Source organism: Dendropsophus ebraccatus, chromosome 4 (genome assembly GCF_027789765.1).
Source record: "Dendropsophus ebraccatus isolate aDenEbr1 chromosome 4, aDenEbr1.pat, whole genome shotgun sequence".
NCBI lineage: Eukaryota > Metazoa > Chordata > Amphibia > Anura > Hylidae > Dendropsophus > Dendropsophus ebraccatus.
In genome coordinates, this window is record NC_091457.1 from 49662700 (window position 1) to 49675138 (window position 12439).

Sequence of the window (12439 nt, forward strand, 5' to 3'; positions counted from 1 at the left end):
TTGTGCAAATTTTAGCCTCAGTTTCCTCTTCTTAGCTGAAAGGAGTGGCACCCGGTGTGGTCTTCTGCTGCTGTAGCCCATCAGCCTCAAAGTTCGACGTACTGTGCATTCAGAGATGCTCTTCTGCCTACCTTGGTTGTAACGGTTGGCTATTTGAGTCACTGTTGCCATTCTATCAGCTCGAACCAGTCTGCCCATTCTCCTCTGGCCTCTGGCATCAACAAGGCATTTCCGCCCACAGAACTGCCGCTCACTGGATGTTTTTTCTTTTTCGGACCATTCTCTGTAAACCCTAGAGATGGTTGTGCGTGAAAATCCCAGTAGATCAGCAGTTTCTGAAATAGTCAGACCAGCCCTTCTGGCACCAACAACCATGCCATGTTCAAAGGCACTCAAATCACCTTTCTTCCCCATACTGATGCTCGGTTTGAACTGCAGAAGATTGTCTTGACCATGTCTACATGCCTAAATGCACTGAGTTGCTGCCATGTGATTGGCTAAAACTGCGTCTAAATACTACATGAGGGCATAAAGTGGGTAACAGTGTAGAGCAATACACATAGGGATGGTGCCTTGGTGAGATGCCTAGAATGTTTGTCTGGCAGAGACGAGGCATCGCCAGGAGAAGTCTGCATGATGGCCGAGCCAGACAGAGGAAAAAGGAAAAGCAAACCGCCTAGCAAACACGTCATTACATTTCATGCGGAGAATACGCCCCCAGTGCTTTGTCTGTTAAAGCCTAATGGGAATTGTAATTTTTTAAAATCTGGAAGGCGGTGAGTTTGACCCCCCTGGTATTAGTCATTATGGTGCGATGGTGGTGTTGAGGTATTACTCGTAAAATTGTCTTATGTTAACTATATATATATATATATATATATATATATATATATATATATATATATTATATATATGTAATATTATTTTTTTACACATCCTAAAATTTGCTGCAGTCTTTAACAGTTTTGTGTGCCCCATGCCAGGCCCATCAACAATGGTTAATAATCTATAGTAAATAGATATAATACAGTAATTATACCCTTTAGTTATGTTGCAGTAGTCTGGCTTTTTTGTATATAGGTTATTTAGTATAGTTGCCTTAAACTTCATGGGACTATTTATTATTACCTTGCATTTGTACTATACATTTACACTATTGGTACTGCGGGTTCACCCTTCAGGTGTTGCCTCTTTGGTCACTGACCATCAGCTGTGGTGTAGTCCTCATGCTGCCCAATAGAAATTAGACAGATAGATATGAGATAAAGAGATAGAAGAATGGATGGATGGATGGATGGAAGGATGGCTAATTAGAAAACAAACACAGCGCCATAGCTGCCCCTATGTTGTGTGTGCTACTACAACTTGGTTCCATTCACTTTTAGTGGAACTGATCTGCACTACCACATCCAAGCTTTGGAGGTGAGTGGCGCTGTTTCTGGAAAAAGACAGCTATGTTTTTGTAATGCTGGATAACCCCTTTAATTTGTACATGGTTATATATGTGACATGTAGAAAGTCTTTCCCACTGTTCTCAGTCCCTGTTCACTATAAATAATGTAGTAGAAAATACCCTTTATTATTCGGAAAGCATCGTCATCTACTGAGGTTCCCTATGGGTAACATAATCGGTTGGGGGCCCACTGAGACTCGCTCGCCCCCCCCCCTAGGCTGAACCCCTAGCTACGCCCCTGGGGGGCACCATTGTATTTAAAAAGCTGAGCACTGTGTCATTTGTCTCCAGGGACACAACACAAGGGAAGTTAGGCAATGATGAGGAGCACATGCTAAAATGTTAACTCGTAAAATGGGGGAGAGGTTGGAGGTAAATTACATGCTATGTATTGAGATCAACATAAAATAAATAATACAGCAAGAGGATATGTAAGTCTTTTGACATAGGAACTGTATCATGGTGCAAGACAGCACAAAAGGGTCATAAAGGTCCAACACATAAAATGTCTTGCAAGTAGCGAGAAACAACATATTAACTGGAATCAGGTCCCTGAGGACCCACACTAGGATAATAAGAGAGAGATGCCCATAATAAAAAGAGAACAAAGCACAGAAGCAAAGCTAGGAAAAAAAAGCGAGAATTCTTCCATGTCCTTTTTGAAGCCCAGTGGTTAGAGATCCAAATTGCCAGATGGCAAGATTCCTTCAACATTATCCATGTGCTGTCAAATTTTGTACAGGGCGCAACCATGTGTACGCAGCCAGGTCTTCCATCTGAATAATGTTATATAAGCTTTACAAAAAGTCCTTAGCTGCAGGGAGTCTAGAAAGCTTCCACTACCTAGTCTAGCTGTGTGAATAAAATGGAGTAAATCCTTTTGATATGAGTGAGAAGACCACTGAGGGGTGATAGAATGGTTAAACCCAGGCTAGGTTAAAAGCCCAAGATGCACCTCTTATTATAAAGAGCAAAATTCTTGTCTTGAAATTGGCATGTCTTTACCAAATTTATGGCAGACATTTTTTCATGGGCGACAGGAGATGTTGTCATATTGATTTGTCACTTTTAAATTAACTTTATAGAAAATGATAATAAAAATATTTGTACAGTATAGAACAAAATGGTAAACAGATCACAGATCACTGATCTCAGGCAGACCAGCCAAAGAAAACACTGTCGGCTGCTGATTAAATTGCTCAATACAGTGAAATCCTAGGTCCATTGCCCTATGTGAAATACAAATATGCAAAAAAGAGTTTGTGGAGCCTCATTTGGGTGGGTTCACACTACGGAATTCTCGCGGATAATATCTGCGGAATTCCGCTGCCTATCTGCGCGCACCCACCCTTTAGGAGTTTCAAAACACAGGACTTTCCCTGGAGGGTTATTTGACTAGTCCTGTGTTTCGAGGCTGTATAGAACAATGGCAGTTTGCAGTGGGTAAAGATTGCTTGGTTTGGTATTATGACTTTCTTGTATATAATTCCATTTGGCCATGTTCTCTTTTTGAGCTTTGTAATTTTTTGTAATTGTAATTTTGTAATTTGTAATTTTTTTTCTGTTGACTGTGGATCTTTTATTTAAAAATATAAAACATTACAACAATAATAGACAAGAATATAACCACAATATAAATAAAATTGAACTGTACAATATATACATAAATTTAAAAAGTCCATAAATGTATGGGACTGGTCTGGCCTCATTATCATCAAACATACCACTGTAATAACACCCAACATTTGCAATGTAGATTTTTTTTTTAAACAACACTCATAATAACATCACTTATAATACAACCTGTGCACAATACTTAGTCCCACTAAGGTCCTGAAGATGACCACTTCCCCCAATATAACCCACCACCCAACCGAACACTAATCCAGAACTCCTGGTGATGGACTGTATATATCTGCTATATTGTACTTTAGGTTTGGTATGTACTTTCATGAGTTTGATGTTGCTGGCCCTGTCAGTAATGTAGCACCATTGGATTTATGTAGGCTTGTAATATAAATTGGTACACGTCTCACCAGAACTGGTCCAAAGTCTATATTAGAAGCAGTGAAAATCAAAGGAAGGCAATGCTCTGGGTCAACATAACATGGCACCATCAGGTTACACTATTGCCAGAATTAGTTATACTTTTTTTTTATCTGCTATACCTGAAATGATGTGATATTTTTGAGATGGATCATTGCTGTTCCTTTTAGTGAATAAACATTTTGAATACAGTTGTCTTCCTTTATAATGGACCTATGAATGGAACATTTAATAAGGCTTGGATTTCGCTAGCATTACTAACGTCATGATTTGATACAAATTAAGAGTGAAGCCAAGAAAACATATTGAAAATTTATTTTTAAAATGTTTTGTTCCTTGTAAGTGAGAGCAGTGGGCAGCATGTGGGGGTGGCATGGCTGCTTTTGGATGATGTCTGCCAGAAATAAAGCACATTTTTGGTAAACATGCTGTAGAAAAAAATATTCTTAATTCAAAGAGCACAAACTTTCTGCTAAAAAAACTAAATTTCTAATATTTGCAGAACTGAGGTCTTACTTTTTTATTGGAAGTTATAGTAAGAATAGTCAAATTATCACATTAACGCATAGACCCATATACAGTATTTTTGCAACCATTCATTTTTTATATATCATTTATATATTGTTGCATCCTGAGAGCCATAAGATTCACTGTTAAAATTAGAATATAAAAAACAAACAAACAAAAACTCTGTAATTCTGTTTTTGCATTTTCTTACCATGCACTTCTGTACTTTCATTCTTTGGTTGTTTTTAGTGCAGCTATACCAAATATGCTTGGGAGCAATTCTGTTTTTAAACTTTTTTATATTATTTATAATGCAATTTCACCCATAGGTGTCATTTATTACACACAGTGTATATTCTTGATTTCCTTGTGCAAAATTTACTGTTAGGCACACATACATGGCTAATTCTTGCAAATTTTTGCCCCAAACAGTTTGACTATAAAAGTATGCTAGGGTAGCAGCGAGTACAGTGTATTTGCACAAAGATTTAAAAAATTATCACACAAAAAAAAAAACATTGACTCCAGTGACCTCATTTCTTGGGTGTTACCATATATATATATATATATATATATATATATATATATATATATATGAAAAATAATAGAATTAAACGGCACTGTGCTGACAGCCGATGGGTGCACGTCCTTGGCAGTCGACCCCCGACTCCACAGAATATAGAATAAAGTAGGTAGACGGCACTCCAATAAAGTGAATAGGTGCAGGTTTATTCACCCGTATACGTACAGCGACGTTTCGACTCAAAGCTGAGTTTTTTTCAAGCGTCAAGCGTCAGGCTTGAAAAAGACTCAGCTTTGAGTCGAAACATCGCTGTACGTATACGGGTGAATAAACCTGCAGATATTCACTTTATTGGAGTGCCGTCTACCTACTTTATTCTCTCTCTCTCTCTCTCTCTCTCTCTCTCTCTATATATATATATATATATATATATATATATATATTTATACAGTGGTGCCTTGGATTACGAGCATAATTCGTTCCGGGAACGTGCTTGTAATCCAAATCCACTCTTAAACCAAAGCAAATTTTCCCATAAGAAATCATAGAAATGCAGACAATTGGTTCCCACCCCAAAAATAATGATTTATTATTCTGAATAACATGTAAAAAATATGAAACAAACATTCAGAAACAGCAGAATATGTGATATTATAAATTACTGTACAGTAATGGAGAGGGTGGGAAACACAAGGGTGGACAGAGACTGCAGGGAGCATGAAGGAATGAGCAGGACAGATGTGGGCACATACATGCAGCACTCTCTGTCCGGGGAGAGAGGGGTTACAGCTATGGAGAGATTACCTTCACAGTCCTGTCCTCTGATGCAAGCCCCAGCCTGAAGTGGATCCGCTATGATTTGAAAGGTGAGGGAGACTTTCTGGGTCAGAGTACTGTGCTGTAGACCCCGCTATGCAGACCATGCCCCTCCCCCTCTCACACACCCACCCAGTAAAGGAAGCTCTTAAACCAAGTCACAATTTTGAAAAACTGTGAGTTCTTAAACCAAAATGCTCTTAAGCCAAGTTACTCTTAAACCAAGGTACCACTGTATATATATATATATATATATATATATATATATATATATATATATATATATATAACAAGACAGCCGCCTTCCCCTGAAGTGGGAACATAGCCTTACAGTATAGAACCACTTTTTATGAAAAAAAAAATACAATTTTACCGTGCTCTATAACAACACTTTTTAAAAAACTTTTTTTTCCCTATCACACTACAATTTTAGACCATGTTCACACACTGTATTTTTTCAATAAATACCGGCCGTTGTGGCAGATTGCAACACTGGCCGATATTTACTGAAAGTGTGAAATAACATTATTTTCTATGGAACAACGGCCGCAGTGCATACATTCTGTAAACACTGTGGCCGCATAGAAGAGTCATATCTATTTTGTGCGGCCACTATTCAGTGAACAGCGGCAGCACAAAATAGGCTGTGCACACAATGTAAAGTACGGCTCCTGGCAGTACTTTACATTGTGTTCTATGGTTAATTGGAGTGCGGGCACACTCGAATGTGCCCGCATTCAAATAAATATGAAGTGATGTGCACCAAGCCGAGTGAACATCACAGACAGCAGCCGTTCTGTGAAACGGCTGTGTCACAGAATGGCCGCTGTTTTTACAGCGTCTGCACATGGCCTTATAATTGTTTGTGTAAGGTTTGGTATAATCAGTATACCAAAGCATTACTACCTATTAGTGTTACATTAACAGACAATTTAGTGTATTAGGTCATTCCTCTGGCATAGTCTTATGAGCATACATCCTTTGTCAGGTCCCAATTGCCATGGCAACCATTCACACCCATGATAACGTTTGCTGGGTGCTGATAGGTAACAGGAGGGAGGTCTCTTATTTTGGTCATATCACTTAAATCCCATGGACGTTATTGATTGTAAGATCAAAAGGGTGTATTATAGCTGAGTGCCTGCTGTTGGTTGCACAGACACAGTAACAGTGCCCTACCGGTCAGAGTGCCATAATTGTATGGCACAGGTCCTCTAAGAATTTCTCCCTACGCAATACTTGGGTGATCAAGAGGATAAAGTACCAACAAAGTAATTTTTGCAACCGCAACACCCATATAAATGTGCCAGGCACAGTCATAAATACTGTACAGTTATAATAATACATCTCCCCTATTTTAAAGAAACTTTGAGCTGAGAATTGATTACAGTGTACAATTAGAATGTGCCTTGCTACATTACTGGATCATGTCCACGGTTTCCACACTTAACCTCTTAAGAACGGAGCCAATTTTCGTTTTTTCTTTTTCCTCCTTGTGTATATAAGACCATAGCACTTGCATTTTTTCGCCTAGAAACCCACATGAGCCCTTCTTTTTTTGCGTCACTAATTGTACTTTGCAAAGGCAGACTTAATTTTTGCATAAAATATGCTGCGAAACCAGAAAAAAATTATGTGTGCGGTGAAATAGAAAAATAAACGCAATTCTTTTTCTTTGGGTGGTTTTCGTTTTTACACTGTTTGTTTATAACTGACAAGTTATACATGTTCCTCACATCGGTACGATTAAAATGATATGCAACTTGCATAACTTTTATATTATTTGATGGCTTTTAAAAAAATAAAGCCTTCTACAGCAAAAAAAGTTTTCTAAAATTGCTCTATTCCCAGGCTTATACCGCTTTTATCCTTTGGTCTATGGGGCTGTGTGAGGTGTCATTTTTGGCGCCATGATGTGTTCTTTCTATTGGTACCTTGATTGCGCATATACGACTTTTTGATCGCTTTTCATTACAATGTTTCTGGATTTGATGTGACCAAAAATGCGCAATTTTTGCACTTTGGCGGGTCTTTGTGCTTACGCCGTATACCGTGCGAGATCAGGAATGTGATAAATTACGAGTTTGCGCGATTACGCACGCGGTTATAGCAAAAATGTTTATTTATTTTTATTAATAAAATGGGAAAAGAAGGGTGATTCAAACTTTTATTAGGGGAGGGTTTTTTTTTATTAATGGAAACACTTTTTTTTTCACTTTCACTTTAATTTGAAGTCCCCCTGGGGGACTTCTAATACAGCTACACTGATCTCCCATAGAGATCAGTGTAGCTGTATAACACAGCACCGATCCATATGATTGGTGCTCTATTGCTTTGGCCTGCTGCAGGCCAATAGAATAGAATATCGAGCCGGGATCAGTGTCATTACGTCGCTGAGGCTCGGCCCAGTAAGCTGAAGGGATCCCCCCTCCGCTATCGCATCGCGCGCGGGGGGGATCCACCACTAGACACCAGGGATGGGCTGCATTTAACACTGTTAGATGCAGCTGTCATGTTTGACAGCTGCACCCAACGGTGTTAATTAGTGGTAAAAGCAATCGGACCGCTCCCGCTAATAGCCGCGGTCCCGTGTTGCATATAGCAGTCGGGATCCCGGCAGTTCAGAGCGGGGTCGCGGCGCGGCCCCACTCTGAACTCCTTTTGTGGACATATGACGAACGGGTACGGCATATGTCCCTAATAGGATAAAGGGGTTGTTCATGATTCTTTTTTCTCTTTTAAATAAAATGATTTCAGAAAGTTATATAGATTTGTAATTTACTTCTTTTTAAAAATCTCAAGTCTTCCCATACTTATAAGCTACAAATATCCTGCAGGAAATGTTTTATTTACATTCAGACACAGGGCTTTCTGCTGACATCTCTGGCCAAGACAGGAATTGTCCAGAGCAGGAGAGGTTTCCTATGGGAATTTGCTACTGCTCTGGACAGCTCCTGTTTCGTACAGAGGTGGCAGCAGAGAGCACTGTTGTATGTATGATATGTATGAATGTAAATAAATCAACACTTTCTGCAGGACAAACAGCAGCTGATAAGAATGGGACTTAATATTTTTAAATAGAGCTAAATTACAAATCTATATTACTTTATGACACCAGTTGATTTGAAAGAAAAATAAGCAGGAAAACTGTATCCTGAACTTGTAGAAGTGTAATGGAAGCAGAGAGGAGGAGAAGCAGCAGCAGCAGCACACTGCTTGGTCCAGGCAAGCTGAGCAGCATGAGTTGCCTGCACCCTTTGCTATTTTAGTTATATAAGTTTCAGCTGACCCAGGGTCCTATTTAATAAGGGAGCCAAAGGTTTTCTCCTGTGTAAGGTTACGACAGCCCAAAGGTTTAATGGCCTACATGATCAATGCACACTACCTGAGCAATTCTACACAGAACTATTCTACAATATAATTTGAATACCTTATTTTCTGGCGTATAAGGCGACTGGGCGTATAACACGACCCCTGACTTTTAAGTGGATTGTCAAGGGTTCGCCTTATATGATGGAAAATGTTAACCCCTGCCTGACCACAGCCCTGCAGCTAAATAAAAAAAAAACTTAAACTCCCCTAGGGTCCATTCCCGGCCTCTGCGCACCTCCCGCACGGTTCCCGTCACAGGCAGTGTGACGTACACTACCTGCACTGGGGAAGAAGATCGACGAACCTCTCCAAAAGTGTCATGGGAGAGGCTCGGAGATGCTCGGCTGCTGGGAAAGCTTCGGGAGAATGAGAGAGGCTTCGGGAACTTCCGGCACCTCTGTTATTCTCCCGAAGCTCTCCTGGCAGCCGAGCGTCTCCGAGCCACTCCGATGAGACGCTCGGCTGCCTGGGAGAGGTTCGGCGATCTCCGTTCCCGGTGCAGGAAGAATACGTCACACTGCCTGCGCCGGGAAATGTGGGGGAGGTGCGCGGAGGCCGGGGATGGACCCTAGGTGAGTTAAAGGTTTGTTTTTTTTATAGTGGTCGCCCCATGCGGTGGGGATGGGGCCATTATGGGGCTCCCCCACTGTATGGGGCGACCATACCCGGCGTATAAGATGACCCCCGACTTTAACCCCGATTTTTCAGGGTTAAAATGTTATCTTATACGCCGGAAAATACAGTATTTATCTTGTCCAGTAATAGACAAGAGAATAAAAATTGGCTCAAGGGTCATGGAAAGTAGCAAACACCATTCGTCCTGTCCTTAGCTGCAGCATGATGATAAGCCTATTTTGAGCTTTGCTATGAGGCCCGATTAATCTATGTATTTCCCTTAGTAGAAGTAAAGATCAGGTTCAGAAGCCCTACAATATATGAATTTTATGTCTGTACTTTTTAATGAATAAATAAAACTACCTATTTAATTAAAATTTGCATAAGAACAAATGATATTAAGTATGCTCTCGTTGTGTGTGTGCAAATGTTCTTATACCCAGTGACTACTGAAAGAATTGTTTATTTAACCTTTCAAAATAATGTGGTGGTAGAATGCAGCTAATAATGTGAACAATTCTTGAAAGTTTTGTATTAGTAAAATTGACTTTTGGGAATAGAATAAAATTTACTAAAATAATTATTAATTATTTATGAAATGTATCAAAGGATATCATTAGAGATGAATGATGCATATCCGGCCAAGTCAGATTCGCTGCAAATTGCGATGTCAATTTGCTTTGTTCGGCCAATTGAATTCACAGTAATTTGTTAACCAAATTGGCTAAACATAGCAGCTGCAATGGCGGCCACACATGTTAGCTTACAGCACTGTCTTTTGAGCAAAAGACAGTGCGCCCATCCAATCACCTCCAAACCCCACTGGGATGTCATCTCCCACCCTATATAAGGTAATTAGCTTTCTGGAGATAGGCAGTCGACTGTGTATAGTGGAGAGCAGGATTGCAGCAGGCAGTAAGTGCAGAGCATGAAGAGCAATACAGAGAGAGGCTATGTTCACACGATGTCCAAACAAGGAAAAAAGCTTTTTGTGTTTAAAAAGACATCCGGTATTGCATTATTTTAATTGGCTTGACTAAAATGCATTGAAGTCTATAGAATAACGGCCGTCTTTTTCACACATTGTATTGAATGCGTCCGCCTCAAAAGATGTCCGTCATTCAATATAATGTGTGAAAAAGACGTCAGTTATTCCATAGACTTCAATGCATTTTAGTCAAGCCAATTAAAATAATGTAATAACGGATGTCTTTTTAAACACAAAAAGTGGACGCCTTTTTCCTTTTTTGAACGTTGTGTGAACATAGCCAGATATAGACAGAGAGATGATAGGAGGGTGGATTGTGGGTGATTTTTTTCTAGCAGCTGTCAAGCCAATATACAGTTTACCAGGTAACTGGGTTCCTGTTGTGCATTATACGAAGTCACTAGGACCAGTGAAGACAAAGTCCATATTATTGACTCACTGGGTGCTGTAAACTCATAGGGCGAGATTTATTAAACATGGTGTAAAGTAAAAATGGCTCAGTTGCCCCTAGCAACCAATCAGATTCCACCCTTCATTTTCCAAAGCGTCTGTGAAGTTGAATCTGATTGGTTTACATAATTGAACCGAGCATCCGCCTTCCAAACTTAGTGGATGCACTCAACTCACAGTGTGTTATTCAAATTCACTGGGATCAGTGGATTAAGCATCCGCCTTCCACACTTAGTGGGCGCATGCAACTTATAGAGTGGTCTGGTCCTAATCTGGTATAAACAATGAATAATTAGGAATTATTCAACAGAAAAATGTTAATTGACAACCATAGACAGAGTATACCCCCCCTTACTTAGATGTCAGGAAATATTGGGGATCTGCAGACATTGTTAATATTTTGATCTAGGCCCCCATCAGAACATCAGAACTTTCATTTGTTTGTAACGATAATGATCTGACTCATTTTGGGATATTCACATTTTCTGATTATACACTCCTTTTAATCTAATACAAATATGAGAACACAAGGATGGTGTACACTCATAGGCTACGTTTCCACATTTTTTTTTGTCCGTTTATTAAAATGATGTCCATCATTTCGCTATTTGGCCGCCGGTCAGTGCAATGATGGCTGTTGGTACATTATTCTAGTTTAGATGTACTATTTGGCCTTTTGGGGTGTCTTTACTTGAAAAGTCTATAGAATTTAATAGTAAAAATAGAGAAATGACAGTGAAAGAAGAAGAACTGTGTGTGAACAACTAAAAAATAACATCCGTTGTTTGCCAAAGACGTCTGAAAATAATTGAGATAATCATTATTTTGACATCTGTGCAGAAAACGTCCGTTATTTATTACACTGTGTGCATTAGATGTCCGTCATTCCATTATACCTTAATGGATTACATTGAGGTCAATAGAAATGCTGCAATAAACATTTTTTTTTAAAGAAAAAGCGGACGCCTTTCCACATTTTTTTTTTTTTTTTTTACTCAGTGTGAACACAGCCTATGTGTTATGTTTTCAGCATAAACCACCTAAAATCTGACCATATAATGTCAATACAAATAGAAAATTTCTCTGGGAGCGCTGGACAGATTTCAAACGGTATACTGAAAACTGTTTATGGATTTTAAATGAAAATTTGTTGAGATTTCTATCTTCTACTTCATTTGTTTGCATGTTTCAAGTGAAGTGAAAATCTAATCTGCTAACAATAGAACTTCCTCCAAAGCATGTTTGGATCTTTACCAATTTTACATCGCTGGCACAGAGATCAAAAGGCGCTTAATGGGCATAAGTGCTCAGATCCCTTATACATAGGGGAAGCATGTGTCTTGTTCCTGCAGTCTACACAAAGAACCCCAGTTTTCTGACATGGTTCACAAATGTCATATATTTCTAAGGTCCAGACATAAAAAATTGTCTCTATTAAGAGGAAGGAAATGAGATTCTTTAAATAACCACTATGCTCAAACTGGTGAAGCCATCCTTTGGGTAATGGCAAACGTTCAAAAATATAGCATTTTATATAACATTTGTCAATAGCTTATTAAATAGTAGCATATAGTAGTATCTAGTCTAATAGCACGTAAAGAGAGAATAGCGGCACTACAGGTGTACGTGCAAGTTCGGTGTCCAGTGCCAACTTGCTGCCGAGATGGAC